At 41.7% G+C, this 16209-nt stretch overlaps 1 protein-coding gene across 1 annotated transcript in view; it reads left to right on the top strand.

The window, feature by feature from the left end:
* LOC136825004 (mucin-22-like) overlaps window positions 1-16209 on the top strand; it is a 48474-nt gene that overhangs the window by 12882 nt on the left and 19383 nt on the right. The window contains exons 2-3 of the mRNA XM_067081001.1: window positions 13750-13888; window positions 14003-14168. The gene's annotated coding sequence lies outside the window, so the exon portion shown is untranslated. The remainder of the gene's footprint in view (window positions 1-13749; window positions 13889-14002; window positions 14169-16209) is intronic.

Here is a 16209-nt window from a genome sequence, read left to right as displayed (position 1 = left end):
ATGCTCTGACTTTTCAGGCTTTTCCATCCCACAAAAGGATTCAACACTGACTGAAGAAAGTAAGAAACTTCTGTCTCACCTGGCATGCACAGCCAATGAGTGGATGAGTCTGCTGGGTACACACTTGTCCATCGAGAAGTTCGTGCCTTTAGGAAGGTTACACACAAGAGTCCTGCAATTCTTCCTAAAAGCCAGTTGGCACAGAAAAACTCTCCCAGACTCCTTCATTTTCTGCATCACCCTGAGATAAAGGAGGATCTTCGGTGGTGGCTTGCAGAGGTGGTGTTTTAGTGGGAAAGTCATTGCAACCGCTGAGCCCCGACCTAACGTACTCAGGTGCGTTGGATCTGGGTTGGGGGCTCTTTTAAACGACATGGAGATTTCTGGGACGTGGTTGTTAGAAGAAAGGCTACCTGTCAATGTAAGGAAGCTGAAGGCGAGACATTTGGCCCTTCAGCATTTTGTGACATCAACATGTGGCAAGACAGTCATAGTCCATTCGGACGACACGATTGCATTGGCCTATATCAAGAATTGGGGAGGGACTCACTCATTCTCCCTTTATGAAGGGGCCAAGGATCATCTCCTCTGGGCCGAGAACAGCCGCACAAGGGTTAATAACTCGCTTCATCCAGAGCAAGTTAAATGTTCTTGCGGTCGAGCTAAGTCGTTGCAAACAGGTCCTACCGAAGGAATGGACACTGAATCTACAGGTGTGCACTGACCTGTGGAAATGGTTGGGAAAGCCGTCAATAGACCTGTTTGCTGTGTCGAGGAACCATTGCCTCCCCATTTACTGTTCCCCCAGCCCCGGACCCTCTGGCGTGGGCGACAGATTCCGTGCTCCAGGACTGGTCGGACTTGGATGTCTAAGCCTTCCCACTGTTCAGCATGGTGAGAGAAGTCTTAACCAAGTTCATGGCTCACACCAACACATTCATGATGTTGGTAGCTCCATTTTGGCCACAGGAGGAGTGGTTCCCGGACCTTCTCAGTCTCCTAACAGACTTCCCCAGATTTCTACCTCAGAAGAGAAGTCTTCTAAAAGCAGCCTCACTTCCATCACTTCCATTAAGGCTTCTCTGCTCTTGTTCTGACAGGAGCTTGTCAGAGTGAAGGGCTTTTCAAGAAAAGCTGCAGAAGCAATCGCCAAGTGCAGGCATCAGTCTTCCACTAATGTGTACTGGGCGAAGTGGACAGTCTTTCGTGACTGGTGTTGAAGACATGGTGTATCGTCTTTTAAAACCTCTGTAGCATAGATCGCTGATTTTTTCTTGTTTTGAGGTCCTTTCAAGGTTTGGCAACCTCCACAATTAGAGGTTATAGAAGTCTGGATTTGTTTACTAATCAAGACATAAGCAACCTAATAAAGTCCCTAGACACTTCCAAGCAAGAGAAGTCTATGTCAGTCGCCTGGAATCTGGATGCCATTCTCAAATGGCTCTCCGGCCCTCCATTTGAGTCCCTTCACTCCTTATTGCTGAGGCTTAACCAGGAAAACTCTCTTAATAGTTGCTTTGCTATGGCAAAGAGGATCAGCGGATTACAGTACATGCCTTTAGTAGGCTAGTGGATTTTTCTCAGTGAGATGCGGTCTGCTCATTCATGCTTGATTCTTGGCAAAGGATGAAACACAGTCCAGCCCCTGGCCTCTTTCATTCATGATCAAGAGTTTGTTGATATCCTTGGGCCAGCAGACCAAGAGAGAGCTCTTTGCCCAGTTAGAGCACTTGAGTAACTTGGATAGGGCCAAAGGAATCAGAGGTCCTTCTCAGAATCTGTTTGGTGAAGAACCCTCATGACCGTTATCTAAGAACGCCTTTGCTCTCTTTTTTTAAAGTGTTATTTCTGAGTCACACTTGAAGATTCAAGAGGAGGATCTCCCTGTTTTCAAAGTCAAAACTCATGGGATAAGAGCAGTCGCCACTTCGTTGGTTTTTAAGAACTTTTGCTCTCCACAATTCTCCAATCAACATACTGGAAGTCAAAATCAGTGTTGGCCTCCCATTATTTGCACGATGTGGAGACAATCCATAGTAATTGCAGTATGTTAGGTCCATTGGCTGTGGCTGACATGGTATTGGGGGAAGAAGGATAGGGATACCCCCTTCCATTCCTCTATCTCCTCGCCTTGTTAAAGGATGTAGAGTTTTGGGAAGCGTGGTGGTACTGTGTACTGGGAGTACCCACCAATTGTTGGTTTTTTTTAATGGTTGGGTGATTTTGTTTTTAATGTTGTGTGGTAACAAATTCTGGTTGTATTCATTGTACTGACCCAAGGCAAGGGCATTTGCTCTTGTAAGACCTTGTCAGTCTTTGGAGTACTCTCAACTGCAAGGTTCCCTCTGAAGTAGGGACGACCTCAGCTTTACTGTGGCGTCACTACAGGTTGAGATGAGCGCTTCTCCTCTACTGAGTGTTTTTGGGTAGAACATGTCCATGCATCCCACTTCCTGTCAATGTGGGATTCAGCTATGTAGTTACTTGGTAAGTTACTTATATAAAAATGACATGTTATGATAAAGTTTTATATGTTTTATATATATATATACTTACCAAGTAACTACAAGGTCAAAGCTCTCCAGTACTGTTATACCTATTCTTCCCTAAAAGTGGTCAAGGTCTAGTTACCCACACCAAAACAATAGTACGTTACTGCTAATTTCAAATTTTGAACTGCTGCAGTTGTTAGAAACTAAGAGCTACGTAGTTATTTGTTCAGTACATATCAAACTTAAAATATTTTATAACGTCATTTTTACAAGGGAACCCAACTTCAAACATGGGATATTGATTACATATCAGTTGTTGGTTTTCAAGTTATGGGATCTTTCAAACATATTAAGTGTTTTCTCAAGTTACGACACAAAACTGGATTGCATAGGTTTTTTGATGAAGTTACGACTGGTTCTACTGTATAAGCAACAACCCATAGGTAGCCGAATGTTTTTTTTAAAGGGTTTCAGAGAAGAAAATCACTGCACAAGGAAGAATGCTCATACCACTGTTAAAACAAATGGATATGATGGGCCAGTTTAATAAAGTGGCAGAGAGTCCATATATAGAATATTTTCAAAGGAAGTTGCTTGCAAGAAGCTATAAATCCCTTGGAGCAGCTTGACCATAGTGACTGTAGTGTTAAACAGTTTTGGGGCAGCAGGGATATGAATGATTGGGTTAAGTGGCCTTGGATAAAAATGTTAATTTTGGATAATATTTTGCCACAATTATTTCTTCCTATGGAAATGCAAACCATTGCCTTTTATAGTATATTATTTCCTGGATGTAAGTAGTGCAGACCAATCAGTTAATTTAGCTCAAATCTCAGAATTTAGACTGAAAAATTAAGAATTTGAAATATTTAAGGATCTCTGTAATATTTAAAGGTGATCTGTGTTATCTTCATTCAGAAAGTTAAAAAAAAAATCCTGCGACAGGTTTTTGAGTTATGTTCACAAATTGGAGACCAATATGAATTAAGTTTTCTCACTCATTGCTTGTAAAGGGTTAAAAATTTAATTTGATAAATGAAACATAGATAATTTATTATTTCAGTTTTAGAATCTTATCTACATAACTTCCCTCAGCACTAAATATATCAGTGTGAATTTACATATTTTTATTTAGTATTTTGTTGGCAGAAGATCCCTGGATTATGTAAGTACCAGTGTTGGCTTCACTCAGAACAGATCCTCTCGGGTATGCCGGCTCTTGGAGGACATGTTCACATGTGACCCTGCCACCTTGTGTAGCTTGTGGTTGGCCACAAGCTCAGGGTTTATGTGCCTGGCAATGTGTACCCATTCCCTTATTGCCTCTAAAAGCTTGTCTGCTACCAAGCATAGAGAAGTGTATACTGCATGTTGGTTGACCAAGATTCTGAATGTCATTTGGAGGCTGGGTCTTCCTAGCACATTTGTGTTCCTCCAGGTATCCACAGCATAGACCAGAAACCATGTTCCTGTGAATGGGCAAGGTTAGCAGATAGGTGAGCTATCCCTCGAGTATAGAGGGATTAACTTCTCGGCAAGCTGTCTAGATGTGAATTTCCAAGAGATCATCACACTCATTTGTAAGCATAATAATCTCATGGAGTCTTCCATAGCTTCACACGTGGCCTATGATCTATGAAAGTCTTTACAAAGATGATTTATATATAGTCAGAAACTATCTAAATTCTTGATGTCTCATCAGTTGAACGTACCTTTGTGTGTGTGTTCCTGAAGTGAGGCAGTCAGTCAGGTTGCTGTTGTCTCAGATTGCTTGTGATGAACATAGCATTTCCCCTCCTCAGCTGCCACAAGTAGGCGGTTGCCATCTGTCCAATGAGTTAAGTGACAAGAGACAAGTGGAGCCATGGGTAGTCTTGGTTCTCTAAGACAGCTACTGTATTCCCTTGAATGACCATCATCCTCCCCATACTCAGACACTGATACTGTTTCAGACCTACCATCCAGGTTTTCTGAAATCTCTAGCCTTGTTTGTAGAGGTGAGGTGATTGAGAAAGGCACTATAGTAGCCATAGAGAACTAGTCTTCAGGGTTTGAAGATTACCTTTTCCTGGTGCAGAAGGTAATTGTGGGCTGGACAGAGGCCACTGACTTCTTAGCCTTAAATGAGTTTGTAAATGTGTTAGTTAGAAACAGCATGGTTATATTAGATCCCATCTGAGAGGCAACTTTATGCTTTCACTAGAACTGAAGAAGATATCTCCTGAAGCACCTCTCTATCTGCAACTCTCTCTAAAGTATCTCCACAGACAATGGAACTGTTTACCAGTTCAAAGTTCTTTGCAACAGTTTGGTGATAGTGCAGTAGGTGTTGACTTGGATTTTCACTATGGTTTCAGCTGGGAAACACACACAGGGTATATGCTTATTACATGTTGGCTAGTCCTGATGTCTTCTAAGAAGTAGTTGCCATGAATTGGGGATTGTGGTAAACTGGGAGAAGTTGGATCTCATACACAAGATGTTAAAATTCAACACAGCAAATCAGAAAGTGAAGATTATCCACTTAAGTCTTCAAGCTAACCTTAAAGACATCATCCCACTGTCAGTTTATGAAGTTTCTATAAACAGAGCAGGTGAGGTTGCCTGTTGCAGGGGAGCAGTTCATTTGAGTTCATTAAAAGAAAAGTTGAATAGGCTATGTAACAGTAACGTTAGAAATGTGTTCATATCATATAAACAAAATTGAGGTAGAAGTCTTAAGTCTTGGCTTAAATTTGTGTTGGACCCCCATCTCTCTCCCACACCGCTAGTTGAAAATGCGGATGCTCGAGTGGGCGGTTGGTTCGCCCCATCTAACAGCTGTTAACCAGGTAGGTATATTGTGGGCAGGTGGAATATTCTAGACGGTCAGCTCAGTCTCTGAGGTCAGGTTTTAGGGACAGAGTGGTCCCTGCATTTTGAGGGAAGAGGTATTTTTTGAGCATCTGAGGTTTTCCAATGTTTGACCTGTTTTCCACAAGTAGCAGGAAGCTTGTGGTGTCCTGTTCTCCTATACCAGATCCATGAGCGATGATGGTAGACAATTGAACAGTCAGGATGACTAAACCTTTCAATTTGCCAGATTTGTTTGGTGATCAACAGAGTTTTGAACATTATGGGTCTCAGGATGATTTTGGTTGCTGCTTGATAGCCTCAGGCTGAGTGGTATCCAGGCCTGCTGATTTTCCTGGTCAAGGCATCAAGACAACCCCGCAACCTATCCTTTGTAAGCCACAAGTTCAGAGGTGCCACCAGCCTGAACACATCTTTCAACTCCATTTATCCCATGTGAGGGGTCTTTACTTTCAGGCCTGAAGATGTTAAGGTACTTCTTTGTCATTCCTCCTTTCCTCCTCTAATTTGTACCAAGAAAAGTAGGCCATCTTCAGTGTTGTAGAAGGGGTCTTTTCCAGCTAGTGTGTCTGTTCAGTCGATTGTAGCCTTCTCATTCATCTATGCTGAGACAAACTTGTCGGTATCCATGGTTAAAGGCTTTCACTCAGTCTTGAACTTGGTTTTTATACTGAATGGGCTGGATCACTCGTGTTTAGTAAGGTTATTCATGCTTATGAGAGCTTTTGAGAAGTCTCTGCCCCCCTCAGTAGCTTCACTCCCCAAGTGGGGGTTATCCTTTTCCTCTGTGGCTTAACCCCTTAAGGGAAGCCTTTGCCTAAGAGCTTACACTTTGTCTTTTTGCTAGCTTTAGCCTTGCAAGGCTTGTTAGATTATTACATGGGCTTTTTATATAAGTAACTTACCAAATAATTACATAGCTATTAGTTTATACTTTACACGGCAACTCAAAATTTAAAAATCGTGGTAGCGCTATTTTGTTTTGGGTGTAGGTAGCTTGTCCCACCCACTTTTGGGGAAGAGTAGGTACAACACAGCTAAAGAGCTCAATTCGTTTCTGCTGGTCAATGAATAAACATTGGTTGTTGAGCAGTTCTTTGGATTCGTTTTTCACTGGATGGCTGTAATTTTCTCTTCATTTGGTAAGTATTCTGTATTTTTGGTAGCGCACTAATCTTAATTAGCTTATCTAATATTCAGGACTTTCTATTGTGACTTTTTTGACTCATTATGTCAGACCCTAGCTTGTCTAGTGTTAGGTATTGCAGTAAAGGCTGCAAGACAAAACTCACATTGGCTAAATATGACAGCCATACCATTTGTTCTTCTTGTAGAGAGCAAGTTTGCTCACCAGACCTTAGCTGTTACGAATGTAAAGACTAGGATAACGGGAGGTGGAAAATTTTGACTTCTCATTTGGAAAAAATTCAACATGACACTGAGGAAGGCAACCACTAGGGCTGAAGCTAGAGCTTCTGCTAGTCAGGATAATTCTGAGAGCAGATCTTGCTGGTTTACCTGTCCCTTCAACACCTGTGACTTTCAACACCTGTGACTTCCCTTTCCCCTATCTCCAGTCCTTAGTGGATGGCCATTGGAAAGGAGTCTGGTTGGATGTGCATACCTTGTTGTCGAGCGACTCAGACTCGCAAGAGGCGATAAAGTGCAGTAGGTGCTTTTCCAGTGTGTCAAGGCCCTTGAAAAGTCATGGTGCCTCGGTGGAGGATGACTCTACCCCTGTCCGTCAGCAAGCCATGGAGAGGGCTCATAGTCCACTCTCCTCCTGCAGTTTTTGGGAGCTCCCCAGTCAGGCTCCGCTTGTGCCTTCAGTATCCTCCAAGTGCCTAAAGTCCAAGCGTTTGGTGTCCACGAAATGCTCGGTGTCAGTGAAGTGTCCAGTGCCCGACCTTCCAGTGCCCGACCGTCCAGTGTTCAAGCTCCCCTCTTCGGTGGCCTCTTCTGTTGAGGCGCACATGCCAGTCATCAAGCGTTTGGCACCCCCAGTAGGGCATTCAGCACCTTATCATGACAGGTGCGATTTCTCCTGTTATTGAGGACCTGTTTGGCTCCAATACAACGTTGGTTGGATAACATTTTGAGCCTCCTTCAGAAGCCTGCTTCGGTGTCACAGGACCTTCTGGACCCTCCTATGTCTATTTCCTCAGAGGAGGAACCTTTGGAGGAGGAACAACCGACCAGAAATTACTCTGCGCTTTTGAAATACTTTAGTCTATTATCCAGCTTTCTTCTCTCCGGTGACCCAGACTTCTCCAGGTTCCGCTTTCATGATGTGACAGCCTGCAGAGACATCCAGGCTGCCTCAGGAAAGCTTTGGCCCACATCGACAGCTGGTTGGTGGGGAAGAGAGATCTGGGCAAAGCACTGTTTTGTACGCTGCCTCCTTGTTTAATATGACAGAAGTATTTGTCATACTCCACTGGAGAAGCTCCTTCATTGGGAGTTTCTGCCTCCTCTCAAGGGGACTTCTCCAGTCTCATCGATGCAACACATCGTTAAGAGTTCTCCTCGGCTAGGATTTTGTTCACTGCTTCAGAGTTGGATCACCTCATCAAAGACATCCTCAAGGTTTTCGAGATCCTGAGTTTCCTCGATTGGACCGTAGGGGCTTTGGCCAAAAAGACTGAAGACTGCACCGCTCTGCAAGAGAACTTTACTGCAGATTGGTTAGGGGTACTTTCATGTGCTGACAGAGCGGTTAGAGACGGCACCCAGGAGTTAGCAATCATTTTTATGACAGGTCTTCTTAAGAACAGGGATTTATGGTGCTCATGCACCACTAAAGGGGTCACTTCCTCAGAGGTCATCCCTCCTGTTCGCTTCTTTGGACAAAACTAGTCTGTTTCTGTTCCCTCAAGTGACCTTGGAATGAGTGAGGGCTGAACTTTAAAATAAATCGACTCCAGGTTTTCTTGCACAGTTGACCAAGAGTCCCAACACAAGCACCTTCCATTTCTACTGCAGTTAGGACGGCCTCCCCTCGTGTCTCGTCAGCTCTTTCGAGGAGGCAAAGGCCACTTTCAATCCCAACCATGGACCAATCTCTGGTCAGTATGACCTACTAAGACTACAGTCAAGCCTACCACTCGCAAATGAGGACTCTATCTTACGTGTCCCCATGGGAGCAAGGCTCCTCCATTTTTGGAGCAAATGGAAGGCCAGGAGCATGAAACCTTGAGTTCTAAAAGTATTAAAAGAGGGCTATGCAATCCCTTTCAGGGATAAACCTCCCTTAGCAACCTCGCCCATCAGCTTGACGGCCTACTCGATGGGCTCGGAGGGGTTTTTGGCTCTTGTCTCGAGAAGTCTCGGTTCCAACAAAGTTCAGAACCAGTCAGTCCTGTCAGCCATCCATCAGGGAGACTGGATGGTGATGATCGATATGCAGGACGCATACTTCCACGTTCCAGTATACTCAGATTCCAGGAAGTATCTTCCAGTTTTGGGCACTGTGCTTCGGCCTCTCCACAGCCCCTCAAGTTTTTACCCGTGTTCTCGCCCCTCTGGGAAAGTGGTTCTGCTTAATGACAATACAGTAAATGTATGTCTGTATCTAGGTGACTGGCTCCTATGCTCCCCTTGAGATCCTAGTGCATGGAGAACCTTCAGAAGATGCTCCAGCTTACCTAGATTTGGGGCTTTTAATCAGTTTCAAGAAATCTCAACTGGATCCTGCTCGACCAATTCTCTATTTGGGGATGAAGATAGATTCTCTGAATTTTCTGGCTTTTCCGTCCCATCAAAAGATCCAGAACTGCCTCAAGAAAGTCTGGAACTTCACCTCTTGTCCGTCCTACTCGGCCAATGAGCGGATGAGCCTCCTGGGAACACTGTCTTCCACTGAAAAGTTTGTGCCATTGGGCAGGCTTCACACCAGTGTTTTGCAGTTCTTCCTCAGGACCAACTGTTGCAGGAAGAACCTCCCAGTCTCATTTGTCTTCCATATCACTCCCGAAATCAAGGAAGACCTTCAGTGGTGGCTGGCAGAAGACAGATTTCCAGTAGGAAAGTTGCTGCTCCCTCTGAGCCCCAACATAACGTTGCATTCAGAAGCATCAGATCTGGGTTGGGGAACTCTACTCAATGAGATGGAAATGTCCGGGATGTGGTTCCCAGCCGAAAGGAACCTACACATTAACGTGAAGGAGCTGAAAGCAAGAAATCTAGCTCTTCAGTTCTCAGCAGCAACCTTCAACAGGACAGTTGCGGTCCATTCAGGCAGCATGACCGCACTGACCTACATCGGGAATCAAAGGGGGGGGACATTACTTTTCTCTTTACGAAGCAGCCAAGGATCTCCTCTTATGGGCACAAGACAACATTACCAGTACTGTGACCTGCTTCATTCATGGCAAACTGAATGTTCTTGTGGACAAATTAAGTCGCGGCAAACAAGTTCTACTGACAGAGTGGACACTGAATCCACAGGTGTGCACTTGACTTGTGGAAACGGTGGGGAAAGCCATCAATAAACCTTTTGCAACATCAAGAAACCATCATCTCCCTCTCTTTTCTTCCCCAGCTCCAGATCATCAGGCATGGGCAACAGATGCCATGCTGCAGGATTGGTCGGACCTTGATGTTTACACCTTTCCTCCGTTCACCATGATGAGGGAAGTGCTGAAGTAGTTCATCACGCAACAACATATCGATGACTCTAGTGGCTCATTTTTGGCCACACAAAAATGGTTCCTGGATCTTCCAGACTGTCACCTCAGAAGAGGAATCTTCTCAGACAAGCCTCATTTTCACTGTTTTCATCAAGGTTTATCTACTCTCGCTCTGACAGGCTTCAGACTGTCTGGAAGCTTGTCAGAGGGAAGGGGTTTTCAAGAAAACTGCAGAAGCAATTGCAAATTGTAGGCACCAATCTTCTGCTGCAGTCTACCAGGCCAAGTGGGCAGTCTTTAGAGACTGGTGCCGAGAGCATATCATCTCTTCTAAAATGACTTGAACCCAAATTGTAGACTTTTTACCGTTTGAGGTCTACTAAAGGATTGGCCGCATCCACCATTAAAGGATACAGGGCTATGTTAAATTCTGTTTTTAAACATAGGGGAATAGACCTGCCTACAAACCAGGATATTACTGATTTGATTAAATCATTAAATATACCTAAACGAGAAATCTACATTGCCTGGAACTTGGATTTGGTCCTTAAATGAGTTTCCGGGCTCTCCATTCGAACCTTGACTCCTCCTTGCTAAAGGATTTGACGAGGAAAACCTTATTTTTAATGGCTCAAGCAACTGCTAAAAGAATTAGTGAATTACATGCCCTTGATAAGAAGACAGGTTTTTGTCAAGGGAATGCAGTGTGTTCTCTGACCTTAGGGTTCTTGGCAAAGAACGAAGACCCTTCTAATCCTGGCATTGTTCGTTTAATGTCAAGAGCTTGGCTGATATCCTGGGTCCAGCAGATCATGTGTGCTCTGCCCAGTAAGAGCACTGAAGATTTATTTGGAGAGAACTAAAAGAATTAGAGGTAACTCAGAATCTCTGGTGTTCAGTTAAGGATCCTGGATGTCCATTATCCAAAATGCCCTTAACTTTTTTTTTTTTTGAGGACTCTGATTTCCGAATCACACACAAAGAGGTCAAGAGGATACCCTACCCATTTGTGAAGTTAAACCCATGAAATAAGGCAGTTGCCACCACACTGGCTTTCAAACAGAATCTCTCGCTCCCCACAATCTTGCAATCCACGTATTGAGATGCAAGTCAGTTTTTCTATGTATTATCTTCGTGATATAGAGACAGTGTATGAGAAATGCAGTACATTAGGCCCATTCTTCATAGCAGGCATGGTATGGGGGATGAAGGATAGGAGGAATACCTTCTATTTCCTCTATCCCCTTCTTGTTCAGGATTGTTGTCTTTTCTTGGGAAGCCTGGGGCACTGTGTCGTGAGTGACCACCAGTCATTGTTTTTATGGGCTGGTTGGATTAAGTTTTTAAGGTGGTGTAGGTTAAATTTATCTGGTCATATTTTGTCGTACTACACCCATGGCAAGGGCACATATATCTATGTATATATTGTCACAGAGCTGAAGGAAGGAATGAAAGTTAACTCTAGTCTTCTTTTATTCCTTCCTTCAGCTCTACGACGACAACAAAATATCGCAAATTTAAAGTGTAGATCATCAACATTTATATATATATATATATTTTATTGCATTTAGTTTTGGCAACCTGTGATTTACTCCTATGTTGCAAAGTCCCACTAGAGTAGAGGTGGCCCTTGGCTCTACCGCTACACCACTACAGGTCAAGAGGAGCTCCGACCAGAGTCAGTATCTACCTGCTGTAGCTCCTCACCAGGTAAGGTTACAACAAGCATTTCATGATGCTAGCTAATTTTCTATTTCAAATTCATCTCCATCTATGAAGCTTTTTAGTATATATATCCATGTATCCCACCTTGTATCAAGGTAGATTCAGCTATGTAATTGACATTTTTATAATGTTTTATATATACTTACCAAATAATTACATAATCGGAGTCTCCTCCTCCCCTCTTGTGAACAGAGGGCATAAACAAATTGAGTTCTTTAGCTGTCTTGTACCTATTCTTCCCCCGGAAGTGGGCAGGGCTAGCTACCTAAACCCAACACAAAAGAGTGCTACCGTGATTTTTAAATTTTGAACTGCTGTGTAAGGTAGAAACTAATAGCTATGTAATTATTTGGTAAGTATATATAAAACTTTATTTTATTATAAAAATGTCTTTTCTCATCTACTTGGGCACTCAGAGGTATGGGTGGTCTCCTTTGTTCATGAGTTTGTAGCAAAGTCTCAAAACACATTAGTTCTTTGGTTGTGACCCCAATGAGACTTTTCATGTCCAGTGCAAATTATCAGATAATGTACTATCTGAAAAGGCCTGTACTCTTCCGGAGTGTTGGGCCTTTTTGTTAGTTGAAATACACAACGGGAGGTGTGCCAAGGAATACACCTTTCTGGATTCATGAGGTAATAAAATTAACTTATAACTCTTGAAGTCTGACATCGGACTGTCCCTGGCCTCTTGGAGGAACAATTTGTCAGTTGATGAGGCAAATACTTAGTGATGACAGGCAAACTTTATCTCATTTGATGTGGACATTGCTCTCAAGTTCCTGGAACACTTTAAGATGTGTGGTGGCTGCTTAACAAGTTGTGTAGGTACCCAGTTTTATTCAGACAAAGAGCCTGGCTTAAGTACTTATGCCTAGTGGGAGTCTTTGGGGGCGTAAGTATAGGGTGGGGCACACTATTTCCTTCCTCCTTTAAGATCAGCATCTTGGTCAAAGTATCAGCCAGGACTGGGTTAGATGCAGGTAACTACACTTTTGAGTATCCAGTGTCAGAGCTCGGCCTGTAAGATGCATCTTTCTATGCTTACCTGAAACAAGAGGATGAGAGGAGGCAGAAGTGGTTGAGCTAGATTCTAAACCCATCAGTCTGTGTGAGTAGAAATGGATACCTTTCAATGTGTTGTCCCTTATGGGGAATAACGACCTTGGGTGAGCCTGTTGTATCTTCACTCAAGCTAAAGGACCCTGTCACTATTATTCCAGACAGAGTAAGAGATGACAGGAGTCAATGCACATTTTGTCTCTTATTATGGCGTTTTCGGTGGATTGTCCAACTGCCAAAATTGGACAAAAATTATTTTATCAACAACTGGCCTCTTAACATTGTCACCTAGATGAGCTTGGAGATCCACTAACCATTTGTAAAGAAACACTGTTACCTATTACCTAGATGAGCTTGGAGATCCACTAACCATTTGTAAAGATTTCTCTCTGCTTACAAGTAAATATTTTCTTTCCACTAACAATGAATGTATCCTGACCATTTTGAGGGGGAAGGTGGATGCATTAGTTTTTTCTCCACATTGTTGCCTCTGTCTTTTTATTTCAACTGTATCTCTAGTTTCTATGTTGTTAAGAGACCTGAAGGAAAGAATCCAATTTAGAAAGGAAAACAGCAGATGACTTAATATCAATTTCCTACCAAGAACCTTCGCTTTACTAAAATTTCACTACAACTTCATTCAGTTGACAGAGACAACAAGTGTGTTTTATAAAAATAGGTGATAGTATGTACTTATATAGGAACAAATAAACTTTTGAAGGATGTAATTTGTATGTTTCCAGGTATACTGTATTGTACAGTACATGTTTACTGTAATCTTATATGAATATCGTAAGTGAACAGTTGTAAATGAAGTGATTGTATGCTGAGGGCTCTCTGTAAGTCTTTGGCATATTCTAGTTGGACATTGTAGGAAGCTGCTTCAGGATCTGAATTAACATCTTTTTGAAAGCTGTTGAAAACTTTGCCTTTCTGTAGAAGCCTATATTTGCCTAGTATAGATTAATAGTCATTTATATCCATTTCAGGGTCCTCATTATCCTGTTAAATGTTGGTCCTTTGTCAGGGTACATTGTTGACACTGGGCAATGTGAATGCCTACCTTACAGCAAACCATGCACGAAGGAAGCTGTCTTAATATCAGTAGCATCTGCATTCTCTAATCGGGTTTGTATAAATGATTGCTTCTTCGTAGTGCCCGCTTATAAGAAATTCAAAATGTCTATCAAGAGATAACGGTAAGAGATAATGGTCATGTCTGTAGTGTTCACTTACTTCCAGGTTTTAGCTTGCTTGCCAGGAATGCGCTTGTGCTGTGATGCAAAGCCAACACCTGGAGGACGCAGTGAACGAATTGGATTGACTGACCATATAAGAGGATTTGTTCTTCAGATGCCTCATTTGTTACGTAGAAACAGGACAAAAGCACCAAATTTTGAAATTAAAGGTAAAGCTTAGGCTGACTGCAATCCTTTTCAATTGTATTTTTATCAGGTTTTGTAGTGTTGAATCTCTTGATATTGACATATTATTTTAATAATACAGTACAGAGTTTGAAATGAAAGTTTAAAGCTAATTAAAACTTCATATCATTGAAATTTTGATGTAATTTCAGTTTGACCCATTTGAATTTTACAATAAGTTTTTGTGTAATGATGATGTGCAAGGTTCCATTTATACTTCAAGAAAATGAACTTAAGCAGTTTATAACACTCGACAGGAACCAGGTAAACCATTGCCTCAAACTGCAGTCCCTTTCCTCCCCTTCAACAGAGCAAAGGTTTTGAGAGTCAAGCAAACAAATAATTTTCTTACTACCCTAAAGCCTTATAATTTGCAATATAGGTTGCTTGCAATATAGGTCACTTACAATATTGTGAAGTTGTATGGAAAAACATACATAGGAATTTGGAGACAGTGATTTTATACCCTGTATCTGATGCAGAACTATATATGCACAACCACATCATTACTTGGCAATTGGCCTTTCAGGACGGTGATAAGGCTGGGGTTCACACAAGACTAATTCTGTTCTAGATCACATTTATGTGGAGGTTGAATTTGACAGTTGGACTTGGGGAGAGTGTCATCAACTTTAGGCAGGGGAGGGTTTAGCCTGTAAATGAAGACCTATTTAACGTCTGTGTAGCTTTTACTTGGAATGCTTTATCTTTGCATTTGAGTTGTGAGTACAAGGTAGGGGCTTCTATTTATGAGCAGAGTTTTGTGGAAAGACAAATTGTCAAGTTGCAAATGAATTTGGAAACGTTTTTGTATTTTGAGTATTTTTAAAGCAGTTATACGTTAGTGTGGTATTCTTTGTTAATTCGACTGAATTTCGTATACTGTATTGAGTCGGAGTAAAAAACATATCTCCCATTTCCACGTTTTAATGTCCAACAGACTACAAAATCTATACTCTATACTGTCTATAGTGTCAGTGTCTCGCCAGCTCGGGCGGGTTTGTTTACATTCTGGTATGCGAATGGCCCGGCGGTAAATTTAAAATTAAACGCATTACAAAAGAGAAAAAACTGAGAATCTTATGTTTAGACTAATGTTTTAGCATCTCTCCTTGATGAACCGTTTTGTTATAACTTGAGTAAAGAAGAAAAATGTTGTTTAAAAAAAAATTGCTTTGACATTACAAAATTATCCAATCGAGTACATACAAACATTTAACTGTTATATATCAAATGAAATGTAAGTTACACAAACATGATAAAGAGGACATAATGCTGTAGTAAAATTATTTGGTTAAACGTCAGATATGGACAGTTGAAAACAAAGAAAATATTCTAATTACGTAAATGCAAATATTTAAGTACATGAAATGATAGTAAGTACACAAAAATATAACAGAGAATACAATGCTGTAATAAAAGGATTTGCTTAGACGTCAAACTTAGTTTACAGCTGCACTTAAAACTAGTAAATAATGATGGGTATAATATACAAACAATGCGTATCAGTAACAGAATAAGTAAACTAGAAATTAATATTGCAAAAATAATTGGCAAATATGAACTTGCAAATTTGACAATACTAAAACCCTTATTTGGTGTAAGGGAAAAGTAAGGTATTGTCTAAATCAATGGCACTTTTACAACAGACAGTCCTAACTTAGTGATTAGTTCTTGGGTCCTCTCTGCACAGATGATCTTGGTAAGGAGACCAGCAAAATTCGTATTTGATGGAATGTACTTGATGCTGATTTTTCTCAGATTGATTTGCTCTAGTATAAAGTGCTTTTGGGTGTCCATGTACTTTGATCTCTCAGAGCAATTAGTCATATTTGCTAAGGCTATGGCACCCTGATTGTCAACATATATTTCTGTTGGTTTGTCGACAGAATTCTAGAATTCAAGTTCCCAAAGCAGTTTCCTGAAATAAACTACTACTCTTGTTGCTTCACTGAGTGGTATGTACTCTGCTTCATTTGCTGAGAGTGTAGTTAGTCTCTGCTTCCTGCTTCTTCATGATATTGG

Source organism: Macrobrachium rosenbergii, chromosome 36 (genome assembly GCF_040412425.1).
Source record: "Macrobrachium rosenbergii isolate ZJJX-2024 chromosome 36, ASM4041242v1, whole genome shotgun sequence".
NCBI lineage: Eukaryota > Metazoa > Arthropoda > Malacostraca > Decapoda > Palaemonidae > Macrobrachium > Macrobrachium rosenbergii.
This window is presented reverse-complemented; position numbering and strand designations above follow the sequence as displayed.